At 37.4% G+C, this 18115-nt stretch overlaps 1 protein-coding gene across 10 annotated transcripts in view; it reads right to left on the bottom strand.

Moving 5' to 3' along the window:
- B3GALT1 (beta-1,3-galactosyltransferase 1) overlaps positions 1-18115 on the bottom strand; it is a 90200-nt gene that overhangs the window by 19575 nt on the left and 52510 nt on the right. For 3 of the 10 annotated variants that reach the window (XR_011726563.1, XM_071747455.1, XM_071747457.1), the window contains one exon: positions 316-431. The exons of 6 other annotated variants lie outside the window; for them this stretch is intronic. The gene's annotated coding sequence lies outside the window, so the exon portion shown is untranslated. Of the gene's footprint in view, positions 1-315; positions 432-15875; positions 17204-18115 lie in introns of those variants that run through there. One more of the 10 variants, XR_011726565.1, reaches the window with a different exon arrangement.

Genomic DNA, 18115 nt, shown 5'->3' on the forward strand with positions numbered 1-18115 from the left:
AGAGAGAGACTGTGGAGAGCTGTCTTTACACAGCTGACATCTGTAGCCTCAAATGCCATCCATAAATTAGGTCCCTATCAAATAACAGTACCCCTAGGCATCTGCTGTTTAAAAATTGCCCTTCAGAGAGGATGGGCAATCTTGTGCAGGACAGGTTATGCATTTTACAGTCCTCATAAGAAACCAGTCTGAAAAATAAGTACCAGAGCAATTAAATAATCTTTGCAGGTGGATCCTCATTTAAGTCTCTGAAAACCTGCTAGAGAAGTGAAGTTACTTATGCAGTACTTTTTAAATGTTTAACTATAACTTTACCTGACACATGTAGAAAAGGAGTACAGCAGGGCATTTCAATTCTGCCTTTCTTCTCCATTTGGCTGTTAATCTTGAGTGCCCACATAGCCTATTATACTCACTTTGTTATGGCTTTACTGTTGACATTTGAGATTAAATGCCAGGGAATAAAAGAAATTTGTTTTAAGGACTATGACTTGTTTCAGTACATTGCTGTCAGGCCCATAAGACCGTAACAGCCTGCTGTTGTGCATTATTTCAATAGTTTCTTTCTACCTAGGAAAATTACCTCCAATTAGCACAGCTACTATCCCTTTGTTGCAAGGTTTATACAAAATTTGGCAGTGCTAATACAATTGAACTTATTGGGAGCTGTGAATGCTTGGCACTATCTTGTTCTTATTTGCAGTGCTTGTTTATCTCCTCTCACCCAGTAAGCTACAAAGCAGGATTACTCCTTTACAAAAAGAGCAGTGGACCTTGCTGCTACAACTCACAGTAATTTAGTGTTCAGCTCATCGAGATGATGAGGATTTTCATCAGAACTGTTCTGGAGAAGACAACAATCATGTAATTTTGTATCTTAAAACTGCTGCTGTGTGATCAGACTTAATCAACAAAGAATTTACAGAAAACAGCTTTTTTTTCTATCCTTATCCTCAGCTCTGTCACTTTTCTAATTGTACTTGAACAATTCATATTCTAGAATAAACAATACATTTTACTATTACCTGCTGCCTAATAAACCACTGCAGCTTGCATCTGCTTCACAGAATATGTTTGGTCTGTCTCGTTAGACTGAAGATCTCAGAGAACACCATGCATGGCACTGTTTTTTTCAGGTCTGTCACTGAAATTGTTTCCTTCCAGTTCTTTCTTACTGTAACTTGTCCACTAATTCCAAATGGGTTGTGTAAAACTATTCTGGATTGGTGTCTTTAAAGCTCTTCATGAATGGCCATGGGCTTGGTCTCAGTGGTGTATGAAGTATTTAAATAACAATGGAAGTAGCTGCAGCAAAATAATTGGGCTAAGATTTGAGAAGTCTATAATGATTTAGTTGCTTCAGGCTCAGGATAGCATGAATGTGAATGCAGATAGCATTATATTTTTTTATGCTTCATGATATAAAAAATTCCATTTCTGTGTCCCACTTTAAGAAGCCGTAGACAACTTGATATATCTAAGTTAAACTTTTTCAGTGTTTTTCCATGGTCTGAAATAATGCAAAACTTTCAAGGGCAATGAGTGGAAGGAGAGGTGCTTGTGAGGTATTTGTATTAATTGTGATTGTGCACCGCCTAATACTACACTTTCTGCTCTACTCCTTGATGGGAGCTTTTTCTTGCTATCTACTGGATACTAAGCAATTTAATGACTTGATGAACAACAAGGTGATTGTGGGAGTACTCTCAGCCAGATAAAACTGAGCATGCAGCTCATCGGGCTGCTCTGCATTCTGTTTAAACGGGATATTTCGTAAGCATTACATTTGGGAAGAGCTCTTTGGTTTACAGTGGATGCCTGACAATGTCATCTAGAGTTTTCTTTTTCTGCCCTGAACAGATGCATCTTGTATTGAATGTTATAGCAAAGATTTTGCCTCAGGGTTTCACTGAACAATGTAGTTGTTTGTATCACAGTGCATAAGGAAAGACCTTCAGGGACCAAACCTAGCCCAGACATCTACTGCTGCAGTCAGCGAGGACCCACAGCGCGCATGCAGTGCTTCCTCACTGGCTAATAAAAGGGGGGCTGGCCAAGTCAGTGGCTGGCTGTCTTTCCTCTTCCTTTTTTGAGGTAATTGAAGACTGCCTGGGCCTGCCAGTGTAAATACCTTTTACAAAACCACTGTTGTCAGAGGTTACTTGAGGAGAGATTTCCACTGCTCATACTTTGCTCCAAGATTGTGTGAACATACGGATGCAGTTTCCAGTTACAGTTTTGACATACAAAATACATAAAAATCTCAAGATGCTTCTTGGGTTTCTGTCATTGCTGTTGCCTCTGTTTGGTCTCTACTTTTTGTTGCCTAGGCTTTTCTTGAAGGGCAGTTCTGAAATGGCTCCACAATGTTTCTAGTATTTTTTCAGGTCTCTTAGGATTTTTTTATTTTTTTTTTTTAAAGTATTTTGAATAGACCCTAGACTGTATGCTAAATACAGTTCTAAGAAATAGAGCCCTTTCCTGTGACCCTTACATCACCTCATGGAATGTTAGTTAACTTCTGAACATTGGCAGCTTCCTGCCAGGGATGTATAAAGGTGCCTCATCAGCTGTAACCATGTGGCCATAGACTCCAAACATGAGAAATCCAGTATGTCTTCTGGGGAGAGCCTAATTTAATAAGGTCATTTGAAAGCCCTGCTAATCCCTGATTTTCTGTCTCCTGTGCCTATAATTGGCCTGGGCAATGTATCTCACAACATGCAATGCTTTATATCTCTGCAAAAGGTTATGCTGTTTAACTGATAAATTGTTCAGTGCTGACAGACTAGATTTAGCAGCAGCTTTTGGATTTTAAGAAGATGCAGCACACTGACTTTGTAAATGTAACATCTGGCTTTTCCTATTTTAATGTATGATAACATTTAAAGAGCTAGTGAGGCTTCTGGGATTTTAAATACCAGATGGGGATTTTATATTCCCTGTATACTGTATAGTACCTAGTAAGTACTGAAAGAAGCAGTGGCTAACTCAGAAGACCTGTTCCTTTCAGCTCACAAATGATTGTGCATTCGTTTCTGCTACTTTTAAAATTCCCATTATTTTCTTTGCGTGTCACCAATCTAAGCCTTGTCCACGTCCAGCATGTCTGCTTATCATTTCTGTAACACTTTTTCCAGCAGCAAGATGCTGCATTCTTCTTTTGTTGGCACTATGGTAGGAGCTAAACTTAAAACCAAATGACAGAAAGGAACTGGGCTGAGGCCAGATCAAGATTTTAACTCTCTCAATAGAAATTCGGCCTTTAGAGTCTTTACTCTGTATTAGAAAAAGCCCAGTAGAAAAAAGAAACAGACTACAAGCTAAACAAAACTTTTTAAACGATGGATGCCTGATGCTCTCCCATAGTAAGTCTACTCTGCTTTGTGTTCTGTTATGCTTTGCACAGAAAGCAGCACAGAAATTAACCTAAAGTAGTCAAAATAAAGTAACTCACAGATTCTCCTGAATGACAACTAAGCTGCAGCAGCAGCAACTGAATATGCAGCTCCTATTTGTCAACTGCTACATCTAATCTGGACTGGGAAGAGAAATAATCTTGTTTTGATGAAATGACTCTTTAAGATAGGTGGTGTCAGTGGTGGAGATACTTAAGTTAGAGTAAACATGTACAGTCCAACATAAAAGATCATTAGATAGTTATAATAGTTGCTGATCAGTCAAACTGTCTTCTTTTCAGGCATTAGTTAAAATCTTAATCTCTTTTAATTAGTATGTTGTTTAATGTGGTGGGAAAATTAATTATCAGAATTTTATATGACTTGAACAACAAAATTCATATTAATTTAGATTTGAACATAGTTAGATCTGAAAATATTGTTTTAATTTTTAAAATTAAGCATTTTTTAAGAATTTAAATACTTGCTAAAATATATCTTTTTGATTTTTCATCATGATTAGAAATGTGACTGCTGAATAGCTGGAAAAGCAATGCCTGTTTACTTGAGATTTACAGCTTGCTATTGCAGTCTCCAAAATTAAGACACTCATCTGAACTCCAGGCCTTAAAGTATTTGCTTTTGTCTTCTAATATATGAGGACATTCCTTTGAAAATACCAGATCACATCAACAACATAATTAGCACTGAGTTCCCTGTATAAAGAACAGTAATGTATAACCCCTGTTCCTGCTGCATATCCATTAAATTGTTACAGCATAAAATACTTTACATTGTTACAGCAATTAAAATAAAAATGAAACTCATCTGACATTTTCAAATTGTGGTTTTGATGGACAATATAAAAAATGAAGTTTTATATTCTTTCAGTTTCACTGACCTTGATCCTTATTTCTGGCTTTTCTGCTTAAATATCAAAATATCTATTGTAATACAGGATGACAGGAAGCACATCTGACAAAAAAACCTCTTAAGTCTTGTTGAATAAAACATTCAGTGGGAATGCTCCTTAGAGCCAGCAGGTTAGCATAAAAAAATGTAATGGTTTTAAAGCAAGACTAAACATCCCTCTGACAAACAGCAGCAGATTTTAAAATTAAGATTTGTGATGAAGATACTGCAGAAGTTATCAAATGAAACATACCCAGCAGTTGCCTGATCCACATGATCATGATAATAGTGTTTGCCTGTCAGAGAATCACCTATGCTGGTGCTCTAACACTGATAATGCTGGCAGGTATTATGTGGAGTAGAAGCCCAGATCATATTCAGTCACACATCCAGGGTTCTTGTCCTTTTCTTTTATGCAAAAAGTTCCCTTTTCAGATTTTTCTAGCACAGTTGGAGGGGCCAGTTTATCTGAATTAACAGTAGTTTCTTTTCACTTAAAAACTAAATCGGAAGCCATTTTATTGTGCTGATTTTTTTTTCAGTAATAACCATGCTAAATACTAAAACTAATGAAGGCCTATATTTTAGGTAAGCTATTCTGAAGCAAATTCTCAAAACTATGCATACATGTTGAGACTTAATATGAGTGTAAATTCCAGGCCATTATTTGGACATATCTGCACGTGATTCCCACAAAGGGTTTCTGTATAGCAGGTCTGAAAAAACATTAGTGGTGTTACAAGCTGAAATTGATGACTTCTGTGAAACCATCAGCATGACTGTGCAATTTTCAAGCATTCTCCAGCCTCCCCAGAACCACCACACCACCAGGGTGGTTTAACCTCTGATGCCATCAGAAGAGCCTGCTCTTTATGTGTAATTACAAATGCAGAATCCTTTTTTTCTGTGTTCTATGTGTTATGTTCAATTACTTTGAATCCCTATTAGAATTTTTTCAAATTAAATTAAGGAATACAGATCTTTTTATATGCTGTATCCAGACACTTAAAATAATATGGGCTCCTTGCCATTATTTATTGCTCAGGCAGCATTCAAGGAAGATCAAGGTCACTGGAATGAGAATGAAGGTCTCCTCATCACTTCTCTCATTCTGCATTTCTCTTGGAAAAGTTATCTTTCTGGAAATAGTATTTCCTCCACTTTTTTGCAAAGGCAAATCAAGAAAACTTGGAAATTTGAATGTAGCTTTCAAAGATCTATATTTATAAATGTAAAATCAAGTTCATTCATCAGACAATACTTGCCAAAAATGTCTTTTGTTTTGTTTCTTGGTAAAAAGTCTTTAAAATAAAATAACCAGAACATTACTTATATTGATAGATAAAGTTTTAGTTTTAGAATTATTTAAAACTTCAGAAGAAAATACTTCATTTTACTCTTAAAAGCTCTGGTACTAGGTAATTATCTAAAAGTTGGACTGTTTCTTATTCATAGACATTCCTTTTCTCATTACCCTTCTGCAGACATAACTCCCACTGGAATCATCCTGTGCTTTGCTTCTGTCACCAGTGTGAATTTGACTGAGATTTCAAGGGTCATTGTTACACTTCTTGTGCTTTGCATTATCTTCCATTTCACTCCTTTATTATGACAAAACTACTGCCCAAAAATCCATGCATTATTTTTTTTAAAGAACAAAAATAGAGGGGAAAAAAATCTCTGTATCAAAGGAAATCAGTATTTGTGTCTGGGTGAATACTTCCTTTTAGAAGTTCATTGAAAAACTGCAATAAAATAAAAACAGATTTTTTCTGGGTGGACTGCTGTATATATCTGTATTTTGACCAAATCTGTTTTAAGCAGATAAATAAGAATAAGAATTCTTATAAAAATTCTTAATAAGAATGTAATTTGTTTGACTTTTGCATTGGTATAACACAGAAGGGAAATTAAGTAGATGCTGAGTGTATTTAATATATAATTTCTCATGGCAGTAGGTCATACAGTGAAACAATTTTTCCAGAGATCCCTTCCCCCACCTTCTAACAACCTGCTGTTAATTGCCACTGCTGTAATCAGAAAATTCTTATAGACCAAAGTATGCTACATAAAGAAGACATTAGCCAAGAAAGAGAAGCAAAAGCCACTACACTAAATGCTCCCTACACATCAGATTTCCAGGGTGCTACAGGCTTTATCCAGTGCCTCAGACATCCCTGGGAAATCTTTAGAGAAAATCAAATAACTCCTATACCCTGAGTGAATTCAAGTATGTGAGAACAGCCAAAAGCATATAGTTGTGAGAGAACAGCTGCATCTCCATCATCATCCTTGTATGGAAGATGAGCTTAGAAAAGATATCTTTTAGGACTCTTGGATATAAGCCATTTATGCAGTAGATATTATTTTTTATGGCATATTTGCAGGTTTCTGTGTAGGTTTCCTTAGTGTTCTAAGGAAAATAATTAATTGGTTACCTGTCAAGCTTATCCCAGAGGACCTAATCATCTCCCTTTTTGCTAATACTCCTTTCTTCTTCAAAGGTGCTTCTTCTTTCAAATTTTGTAAATTATTACCCAAATTAATTTAAACACAGAGATTTGTTTGCAAGATGCCCTTAGGCTGACGTCTGTGGTTTTCTTTTCAGGCCTTGCTGGTGTTGCATGCCTAAACCCATGTCTATTATTTAGCCTGCTGTATAGCATTCTCTCACAATGAGTGTTGCCATTCCCTACAAACTGAATCTTACTTAGAAAATTTGTTAATAAGTTCCCATTATCCTTCCTACCTTGCATATTTTCCTCAATGTTTACAGTTTTATGTGATATGCTTTGCTTGGCTTTGGTTTTTCTCATTAGATTGTGAGCTCTTAAATTCAGAGATATAACTTGATTTACTAGGATCTCATTTAGTAAGATGCCAGCAGGTAGTACAGGACATAAGCAGCAGAAATAATTCTTCATAAATGCTTATTAATACAAATATATCTCTAGTACTTATTTAGAGCATTTTATTTCAATTTTTCCATTTTGATCTAAAAGATCTCTTTGTATTTAGACTCTTGCTCATCCAACCCCTGAAGTTAAAGACTATAAGTTCTGCTGCTGACAGGGGCTCAAGGGGGGACATGTCACCAGCTAAAAGTCAGGATAAACTGTTTTAGTTGCTACAAGCTACTAATTTGATAAACCTCCATATAGGACGGGTGTAATAGGACTTGTGTTTAATATTCTCTATCTTCCAGATGTCCCTGCTATGTCTGAACAGAGCACTGACATTTCTGTCATCAAGATTTAGTTTTGAATCTCAAACCTGAGGTAGTTTGAAACAAATGCTTTTGTGAGCTTTATGGTAATGATAAAAGAGAAAAGAAGATCTACCCTTTCCAGAGCATTAATGACAGACCAGATGACACATGTTCCATACAAGAAATAATATTATGGACTTTGAAAGCCAAGGCATTTCAATAGAAGTGAAACTGAGCTTTTCAGACCAGACTATCCAATCAGCTCGCATAGCAAGCAAATCACTCTGTGGAGAGATTTTATAATCTGAGATATTTTTAGAGTGCTATTGGAAATTTCATAGCACCCTCAAGCATAAACCACCACACACTTGCTACAGAAATGACCCTATTAGGGGCAGCTGTACAAGTGACAAATCTGCACATAAATTGCCAAATAAAGTAGTTCAAATTCTGTGCAGTAGCTGTGCTTTTAAACCTTTCGATCTTATGAAATACACTAATGATGCTCATGTTGTTATTCCAATAATAGATTATATTAATTTGCTTCAGGATTTTAAAGCCAGTCTAAAAAATATCAGAAAACCTAACTCATCATGCTTTTGCAGTCAGCTGTAGGGTGTGAGCTGACAGGCATTTCCTTCTACAATCTTTTGGACCACTTCTACCATTTGTTCATGAATTTGGGAAGAAGGATATTCTTCCTACAGCTGTGCTACTGATGTTTGCTATTTCTGTGAAAGGGAATAGAACAACAGGGAATAGAACAACGTTTTTTTTTTTCTCAGTAATCCAAATTGGAGTCCTACTTTACCAAACTGAAACCTGTTTTTGCACCTCAAACCAACCAGAACTATGCTGGAGCAAAACTCAGTGAGCAATCTTCACCAAATGTTCTTCCAAAACCACAGAGCCACTGGGTGCCTGTTGCTACAAAAACTTCTGATACAAAAATAATGACATTTCAGCATACAAAATTATTTAAATTCCAGTAGCTTGTAATATTTTTCAAGTTTTCACATTTTTAAAATCTTTGTCTCCTTCTTCTGGGCCAGGCAATTTTGCAGGATGGAGGGAAAGCAGGGTATGGCTACGGAGTTAATATTTTTTTACTTTCTAACTTGGTAGTAAGAAAGTGTCATCGCTTTTCATAATATAAAATTATGCTTGCTTTTTGGTGATGGTTGCAAAGCTGTAGACTTTTGGAAGCTGTGGAATATTTTTCTTCAGTGTTTCTCGTGCGTACCCGGACTTATGTGTTTTCACTTCCACAACCATATGGCTCCAATAGAGAGTGGACAGGGAAAACAAAAAGGCAGCGTATGCCAGCAAAATGCTCTTTTGCTCTAACCAGCTGGGGTTGTGTCTGGCAGTTGATTTTCCCCTACTGTGACCTGCTTTATTCCTCTGAATCTGTCTGAAGAAAATGAGTCTAAATTCTGCATGTATTATCTAAAGCACTTTGAATGTTCGTTACACATTATTATTGGAGCCTTACTTATCAGCTGCTTTTAATCTTCTCCAAACATGGTTTAATAGAAAGCATAGGGAAGAGAACAAAGTAATCTAAATCTCCATGGGGATTTGCATCAGTGATGTAGTATAGGCAAAGGACAAGTCCCCCAAAGCTGTGGATCCCCAAGTACAGGACTTGCCTCGTGCATGCTGGAGCAGCAGGAGTTGTCAAGTCTGCAGCTCTCCTCTGCATTGCTGCCACTGGCTCCCAGAGCAGAAGTGAACTTTGCCCATCCTAAAGCTTGCCTCCTAAAGAAGTCTTCACCCTGAAATGACTGAGAAGCGTTGTGCATAGAACACCTCATTCCTTGGTTCTCCTCACTCTTAGGCTGTGCTCTCCTGTGCCCTTGTTGAAGAGCACCAGTTAAATAGATGTCAGTATAGGAAAGGTGGAGGAATGTTCCTGGTGAGTGGCTTTTCTCAGATTTTCCATCGCTGAAACCTGAGACTTAATTATTTATAGTTGCTTTAATTTTGTGTTGCCAAATTGTAATGCAAAATGCCTATGCAGATATTTTTCTGTATTTACAGTATTGTCTGGCAGATGGGCACTTTTGCAACCTGTGAATTCTGGGTCATTTTCTTAAACTGTTGTACTGTGAATACTTTCATATGGACATGATCCATGATATGGGGTTGAGGACTGGGTGAGGAGGAGGTGAAATAGATGCTGAGCATGCTCTTTGAAACATGGGTGTAGGGATGTGAAAATTCAACCTCTAAAGATTGCCTGCAGAGCTTGAAGCAGTTATATCTTTTCACTGGAATTGCAGCAAGCCTAAATTTCACTTATTATTTAGTATTCCAACATTTGCTGCAAGATGCTTCTTTATTGGTTAAGTATATAGCATGTCTTTATATGTCCTCTCTCTGTAAAAAGTGTTTCAAAAAAAAAGGTTGTTAAGATTTCCTTTTACATTACCTGATTTAAATTAAACAGCAGAACCATAACACACTGCAACAGCATTATGGCAGTTTCTTATTTTTTCATTAACTTGATAGCTTGTTGAATACCAAATGGAAATGTTAACAAATGAAATACACTATAGCAGCACTCATTTGCATGCAATACGTTATTTCTGTGCCTTTCAACAGATTTATCTTTATGCTCTAATGTAATAGGATCAGCCTTGGCCTCTGACTTCAAAATGCTGTCATCATATTGCAAATAGCAAATATAGTGTTCCGTATACATACTATAATTGCAGTTACAGTTGACTTGGTCTCATGCTGCCTTGTTTCACTAAAGTCAATGAGGTTATATAGTTAAATGAGAGCAAAACGTATTCTTTCTATTTAGACTAAAATGGCAAATTACAGCTTTAAGTGCTTGTGGCAAAATAGTAAAAGTTGCAATAAAATTAAATTATAAATTATGCGTTGATCCGTAATAGGAAACTTTGAGCATTCAGGGATTTTATAGAAAATTGTAGCTAGCTGTTGAAATTTTGGGCCTGTTTCTTCATTGCATCTTCATAATCTTGTTACAGATCATTACAGAAGTTCAAATCTGGTACTGCTTCTGGCAACAAGAAAAATTATTTTTCTCTAATGACCAAAGCAAAAGAGGGCTGGAATCATTTTTACCAGAGATAAAAAAAGGGACAAAAATTAATATTTAAAGAGTGTTTCTTTTCGAACACAGATATGGGCTGTGACATTAACAACATTTCATAACAAAACATCAGAACTGTAATATTATCATCATCATCATCCTCATTATCCTTATTTTAACTCAGAATGAAAAGTGTTGTGATTTTCACAAGTCATTACATTTTCATCTGCACTAGATGAGCACACAAGATTTGGCTTCTTCCTGTCTCAGCTTTTTCTGTTCCTACCATCATACCATATAACAAATCAAACTCGAAAAATTATATCCTTAGATTCTAACACCCAATGCAAATGAGAGAAATCACCTACAGCTACATTTTAAAGACCAGCTTCTAGAGTAGCTACTACCTTTTCTTTTTTTTTTTCCAAAAATACAGAGCACCACTAGCAGTTGTGAGTTATCAGGCATTCCAAAGAAGGAAGTAGTTTCTTAAACCCACTAGACCTGCCTGTCCCTAGTCAGAGCTGGATTTTAGACTATTTCTGAAGTTTTGATTTAGGGAGATGGGTGCTGAATCCTGGATGGGGGCAGTGAAGATAATACCCTGATGATAAAGTGTAGCAGGCTTAGGCAGCTTCTAGGACATGGTTCTTAACAATAGTATGAAGCTGGCAGCCTCCAAGGGACAGATAATGCTCTGGGGCATATGTGAGGTACAGCAAGTAAGGGAAGTAGTGAGATAAGGAATTTGTGCAGATCTTGGAAACTCAAGAGTTTGGTCTAAGGTATAACTTAAGGCAAAAGAAACGGAGATAAGAAGATGAATTGGTGTTTTCCTAGAAGTTACTGGTGTAAAATGTTGATTCTCAATAGAAAATCTCTTACTATTCATGAGTTAAGTTTTATGTAGAAAAAATAAATTAGTTTTAAATATTGGCTTAATATTTCTGCAGAAGTGAATATTATGATAGAAAACACTCGGACAGATCATCTGCACTGACTCAACTCTCCACAGGCAGCTACTACTAATACCACACCTTGGGAACCTTTCACTTGAGAGAAGGATGTGTGTGTGGCACGGCCCCACATTTTGCATGTACTAAAGGTGAAACGTGGCACACTTTGGCTGCAGTTGCTTTCTGCTACAATCTCAGAGGCTGCATGAGCCTTTCTGAATGAATGGTGGAGAAATGTCGTTTAATATTAGTAATGTTTCTTTCAGAGTTTGAGAGTAAATAAATGTCACCAGCTACAACTCTGCTTTGCACTTCACAGAGAACAAACGTAGGCTGGCTGAAGGGATCAAAGGAAAAAATGTAGCTTGGCCACAGGAAGACCAAGTTCTGTAATTCAATGGGTCAAAAGAGCTCGGGGACACCTGCTTGGATGAAAACAGAATGGCATTCACAGCAGAGACAGGAAATCTGATCTAACACAACTAGAACAACTCGGGAGCAACAGAGGTGTGAGTTGAAACTAAAGATAGAGGCTAACATAAACAGTGGAGGGCCAACCTTTATATGCTTAGGGCCCACATTTGTTCCCAGGCAGGGTGATAGGCCAAACTACGATAGTTACATTTCCCATGAACAGCAGCTTTTCTAGAAAACTCTGCTTGATGCAACAAAATGCTCTGTTTCTCTGGCTAGCTTTCTTGGCTGACCCCTACCACCCAGTAGCCAATTCTGGCAGGCTCATAGTTCAGATCAGGCTCCTGGACTGATTTGCTGGCCATCATTAGTTGAAATGAATGTGAATTTGGAAGGACATGCAAAGCAAGAATAAAACCAGACACATCCTCCTACACATTAGAGATGCAGGAAATCATGGATTAAAACTGCAATTTTCAGGGGAAGCTTTTGCATTCTGTCGCCTGCATTCTGCAAAGTAACTAAGCAATATATTCTTTATACACTAGGAGTGACACAAGTACTGTTGACAATATAAGGAAAAAAAAAAATCTAAAATCAGTTACTATGCCTATAACACCCAGTATGCCCTTTATGTGCCTTCTCCACATACTAATGTTTATATCTTTTCCTACAACTGCTCAGATTCATGTCCCTGATAGGACTCTCTTGCAAGCAGAAATCAATGAAGTTGCTAGTAAAAGAGTTGTATTGGTCATGGGACACTGGCAGGTGAGTAGGGAGGTTGTGTATATGGTGAGTTTTGGTCCCATTTTATGACCATAGCCACCTGGAACAAACTACAGCAGACAGCTTTAATGTGTTCAAGAGGCAGAGCAGAAAATCAGGGCTCCCCCAGTGGTGGTGTAGCTGCAGGGAAACCCCAGTGATGTCAGCCCCTAAGGTTGTCAGCACCCTGAGATTTCACCTAAGAGGTAGCTGCTTGGCACAGCAGTAAATCAGTAACACAAGGGAGGGGAGAACCAGCTGGACCAACCCCATCTTGTAAGTTGCACGAGTATGAAAGAGAGTAAAGGATGAGGCCATACACGTGAATTACCCCTACATATTTGTGGGAGGAAAACATGAATCACTAAACCTACAGTCACTTACATATATCTGAGTGTGAATGTTTATGTATGTACCCATACAGAGAACTCTAAAGATAATGATGTAAATATATGTGGATAGTTATGGCTGAATGTTACACTATTTTGAACTTCTAAATTGATTTTTTTTCCTAAGTAGGATTTTAATACGCCCGCAGAAAATGCTCACTATCAGAAAGTCTGTGGCTGTGGCAACATTTTTTTCTGAATTAATCTGCAGAAACCAATCTTGACCTCATTTTACAGACCTTGGACAAGATGAAACTGAAGCAGTGGACAGCTACATATTAAATGACAAATTTGCACAATAATTTATTAGCTGATTTTCTATACTTGATGTTGGCTGTCCTTGTACATTAGGGTTATTTGTGTTTTTCTAAGAGCTGCATTTTCCATTCAGTTGTTGTAAATATGCTAATGGTGGTGTATATGCTGCTCTAGTGATAGGAAATTTAGACACAATTTTATTTTTGTGAAGCTGTTAATTATTTTGCTACCTTAGTATTTAGTGCCTCCGCAGGAAAGAATGGTTCTGGTTTTGATTTATTTTGAAGGAAGATTCCTGAGGGCTGGATTCTGTAGTACAATCAATTTGTCTTAAGCACTGCAAAAGCTCATGGCAAAACCCTGAAAATCAGTTTTTTGAGAGACAGAGAGTAGTTGTGTAGCTGTGCACAGGTTTTAGCAGACCAGAAGTATGAGGATTTTTTTTCTACAACAGTTCTTTAAATGATTATAGATTTGCTTCTTTCAATAGGATGATAATCAAGTATTCAGGGCTCTAAACATTAGACATTGTAGGTACAAAGAAATGGAAGATATTTATAATGCCAAATAAGAATAAATCCCTGTATTCAAAATAAAATCTCATCAAAGCAGATTGATTAGAATGTAAGATTTCTCTGACAGAGCTGGAAATAATACCAGAACTAGAATGTGACATTAACTAGAAATTGTTCAGTGCTGTATTCTGTGCTGACTAAAGGCAAAATATGAGTGGTGTTGCTGTCAGAAAGTGAATTTGGAACTGAATTGAGGGATAATTTGAAAGGCTGATAGCACAGCACACACACAAAGATGGAAGAAAAAAGAAAAAAAAATATTCTTAATGGCACTGCCTTGAATTCAGGCAGCTGCCTGGTGGCAGGCTGCTCTCTGGAAAAGCTCAGCTGATGGCTGGGGATGGGGCATCCTCTGTACCTCAAACAGGGTCCCTGGCAGGGGAAGCCCTGGCAGCCACTGTGCTGGGAGCTTTGCCTCTGCCTGTCAGCTGCAGGGAAGGTCAGTGGGCACAGCTGGAGGTCTGTGTCAGGCCCTGGGACAGCCAGGAGGGAGCTGGGCTCTGGTGGGGGCTGCTGGCAGTGCCCATCTTGGTGCCTCGGGGCGCTGGGCTCAGGGCAGCCATCGGTGCAGAAGTGGCCTCGCTTGGTCACCAACACCATGAGTCCCATCTCACCAAGTTTCATCCAGTTATGAAGATTTATAAAGTTACTTGTGTGTGAAATGGTTTCTGGATTTCTGAGGCAAGCTTAGGAATGAAGATGCTGGTTGGGGTCCTTTGAGTTATTCAGTCATTTCCATAGCCAGAGAAATTGATGTCCTGGGAGGCTGATTCTAGGTTTGAGTAAGGTCCCACTGTAAAAATTATGAAAAGTAAACAGGGAAAGTGTAATGCATAATATTATGCAAAACACAATGAAGGAACTGAAGTATGTTTCTGATTTGCAATACAACAGGGAATATATTAAAGGATCCTGCTTTGTTTTGCTTCTGTGGAATAAAGTCTGGGTGTTCTGTATGAGTATTGTTTACATTCCAAATAAGTCCTTAAAATGTTAACATTGAAGTGAGTTTGTTTGAACAGGATAGAGGTATGTTCAGTCCATTGTAAGACTTCACAGTCTTCAGTGATGAAAGCTGTAAAATAATTTAAGTAGACTTTTACTAAACGTGAGGGAACTAATCCATGTTTCAAAATAAATTTGCATGGGATTAAGGGAACTTTTGCGATTGAAAGAAGGTGAATAAGAGGCTTTAAATTAAAGAATTATAGAGCAGTGAGACTTAAAAAAGATACAAGGATTTTAATCCTATAAATCCTGTAGGAGTTACAGGGCAGGACTTCAGTTCACAAAAGGTTTTTGGTGCCCCATTGAAGTAATTCTCCTGTAATTACAGTGGAGGTCTGAAGATTTGTATTTTCAAATTGCAATCTTCCATCAAAAAATCATCTCTGAACAGAAGTTTGTAATCAGGGGTACCCATAAATGTATATGTTATTACATTATTGCACCCCTCTGTCTGGTGTAGTGCCCAGTGCTGAAGATGGGAGCTGTATTTAGCAGGTTACACACCAGGCAAGGATAGTGTGGAGAAAATCTAGTAGGTGATTTAGAAATCTAAAGTAAAGGACTGTGAAGAAGGATAAAAAAGGCAATAAGCATAATACTGGAGACAAACATTTACTTAGTAATCTCCTAATTAGTATTAACAGTGAAGAAATTCTAGACATACAGTATAGAAAATGTGAACTGAAAAAATAATGGATTGCTGTAACCCTTACCAGGATGATAGAATATGGAATGCATTTTATAAATTGATTAGAAATTCTGTATTTATTGCAAGAGGGGTTTTACTGCTCTCTCCCTTGTCTGGTAACTTCTTTTTAAGGAGAGTATGGTTTTATATTCTTCTTGTGTAATTTAGCAGTTGGGTCTCTGGTGTTTTTTGGTGTGTTATGTGTTTGTTTTGGGTTTTTATTGGGGGAGGGTGGGAGGAGGGCTGGGATATTATGTGGGTTTATTTGTTTAATTAGGAATCCTTAACTAAATTAGAGATGGAAAAATAAAGGCTATTATAAACTAGGTCCTGCAATATCTGTTATTACAGATAACAAGTTGGGACTTTTTTGGCAGAGGGTCGGCATTACAGTGATGCTTGCAGTGATGCTTGACAACAGCTTGAAAATTGATCTGTTGGGACATTTTTGATCTTTCTGCAACATTTTTGGCTCTTCTTGGGGGATTTTACCTTGTGTTTTTAAATAAAAAATTCTTTGTAGTTTAGAGAAGTAATTATGAGTAATTAAATACATACTTAGAATAACAATATGTGGTGTAATAAAGAAATGGCATATGAAAAATGCAGTGTAGAAATGGTGCTTTTCCAGCCACTTCATGTTGCTTACCACACTGAACATGGTACACCAAGGCCTTTAGAGGTGTAACTTGCTATGGAGAGTAGTTCCATAACTCCTAATAACTTTGGGGATAAGCTGACTCAGTAGTTATACAATCAAAAAAGACAGAGAATAGAAAAGTCAATTTATATAAAGATTATAGGAGAAACATGATCTTTAGAAGATGATTGCAATATCCAGCTGTTACATTTTGCGATGGTAGCCAGTTCTCCCCAGTGTAACAGTGATTAGGATGTTCCTGTGATATATTTCATAGAACTAAAGCAAATAAAAGGAAAATTGCACAGTTTCATTGTGATACATTCATTGATGAAGAAACCTATGAAACTTAGAGGCTGCTTTATAAGTGAGGCACTGCCCTGTTAAAGACTTGAGAGGTTTTGATGGTGTAAGGCTAGAAGGGTATGGACTAATTTAGATAGAAGTTTATTTCACAGGTCATTTATTTGGATGATTGGGATTTTACAGAGGGAGTCTGGGGGAATGCATTAATTTCTTTAGAACGACTAAATGTGTATGGTTTTATGATTGTTCTCTCTTTACTGGATAATGCACCTTTCTGACTTCCTCTTGATGACTCCCCAGAATGTCTGTATCAGGATCATGCCTAAGCTATGAGGGTCAGTATCTGAACATGTGTCCATTGCTTGCATGTAATGATAAAAGATAATAGAAGAAGAGGACTTTGTTGTTAGTTGTAGGGACTAGAAACTCCTTTTTGGGTGGCCATGAAGAAATCCAGCTAGATTCACCCACCTATCCATCTTAGTGGAATCATGGGGCATGTGGCTCTTTACATATATGTGTAAAGAGAGGGAAAAATTGAGGCTATATGCTGGCCTTCCAAACAATGTAGTAATGTTCATTTATGTGTACTCATCTGAAGGTCTATAAAGTTGACCTAGACACCATAAAAAAAGTAAAAAGATTAATGTCAACCAGATGTGAGCCAGAAGTCCTGTATGCCTAGTAAACCCTGTTGAATAACTGCTCTTATTACTCTGAACACAATGCCTTGCTCTGTGTGATTACAGAGATCTTAAATCCACATTGGTTCAGGCTAATGCAAAAAGATGTCTTTCTAAAATAGGCAAGTAAATATACCCCATGTTAGTTGAATCTGTTGTCTAAGCTTGGCTTTATGATTCCTTTTATCATGGTTGCCTTCATCTTACAAGCATATAATTAAAATGTTCCTAATTACCAGCTTATTAGAAGGGCCTTTGAATTAAGCTTTTGAGAAATTTGGATGAGGAAATAGTATAATTTTATGGCTTTATTGTTCTTTACTCTTAGCAATGCTTGCTTCATCCTCACAAGCTATCACTGTGTGTGGTCACTTTCTTTTGTCACAAGACTCTGTTCTCGTCTTGTCATGACATCTGCTCACAGTCTGTGCCATGGATTTCACTGAAACATCATTCTTCCAAACACTGCCAAAGGCTATTATTCGGGGGGAAAAGTATCTTTAAAAAAAAAAAAAACAAAAAAACCAAAAAACCCACAAAACAACTAAAACTTCATTAGGGAGCATGTGGTTACTGTGGCCTTTCCTGCCACTGCTGTTTGCTGTTTTCCATTATTGCTACCAAATTGCTACCAGTGAACAAGAACCTCCTGAGAGTATTGGTAGTGTCACTACTGGCTGTCACAGTACTGTTGGCCCTCTAAAGCTGCCAGAGATCAAACTCCACTCCTTCCTCTCCTGTTCCTTTGCTGCCACAATTGAGGGGGTTTTGGGGTTTCCTGTGATTAAAAACTTTCTAAGGAAAATTTAAGATTTCATTATAAATTTTCTACTACTTTCAGTCAT

This window comes from Heliangelus exortis, chromosome 6 (genome assembly GCF_036169615.1).
Source record: "Heliangelus exortis chromosome 6, bHelExo1.hap1, whole genome shotgun sequence".
NCBI lineage: Eukaryota > Metazoa > Chordata > Aves > Apodiformes > Trochilidae > Heliangelus > Heliangelus exortis.